This window comes from Verticillium alfalfae, genomic scaffold (genome assembly GCF_000150825.1).
Source record: "Verticillium alfalfae VaMs.102 supercont1.5 genomic scaffold, whole genome shotgun sequence".
NCBI classification, from domain to species: Eukaryota; Fungi; Ascomycota; class Sordariomycetes; order Glomerellales; family Plectosphaerellaceae; genus Verticillium; species Verticillium alfalfae.
In genome coordinates this window covers 2068217-2068970 of record NW_003315034.1, presented here as the reverse complement: position 1 = coordinate 2068970, position 754 = coordinate 2068217, and positions in this window count along the sequence as shown.

Here is a 754-nt window from a genome sequence, read left to right as displayed (position 1 = left end):
CGTCGTGTCGACGTGTGTTTGTGCGTAGTGGCTGTGAACCGTGGTACTGACGACGACCGACAGACGTGCACCACGACGCTGGCGCTCCGGCACATGGCCAACGGCAGGGCGCCCATCGGGCAGCTCAACGAGCTGCGCGCGCCCATCACCGACGTGCTCGCCCAGGTCGCCGCGCAGATGGCCGAGCTGCAGCGCTACAAGGCGCGGTTCGGCGAGCTCCAGAGCCTCTCGGACGAGGAGGGCAGCGACACGGAGCAGGAGTAACTAAGGCGCGCGGCGTTGCTCAAGGGGCACAACATCGTGTAGGAGGCGGCGGCGCAGGAAAGCACGGCAGCCACACAAAACACAACAAACCCACACTGACACACACACACACACACACACACACACACACGCTAACGTACCGGATACTTAACGACTTTTGCGGCATTCGACATTCAGCATTCGCTTCAGCACGGCGCCATGGAGGTACGGGGCTTGACGGGGAGGGAAAGGGAAGGGGGGGCGATACCCGGCGCCGACCACTGCGTTACCAATTACATCTATATATATATACATACTATTTTCTGGTGTTGTTGTGCTAGCCGACGGTTTGGATGATGGTCGGTGGGTTTCGAGTCAATGACTGGACAGGACCTGTCTGATGATGGCTGCGGAGTGATCGACGGATCCAATTTTGGATCATGAGGAATGGGATCGCTTTGGGGTTTTCTTTATGTCTTCTTCCCGCGCACTACACACGTCGCGGAGCTGG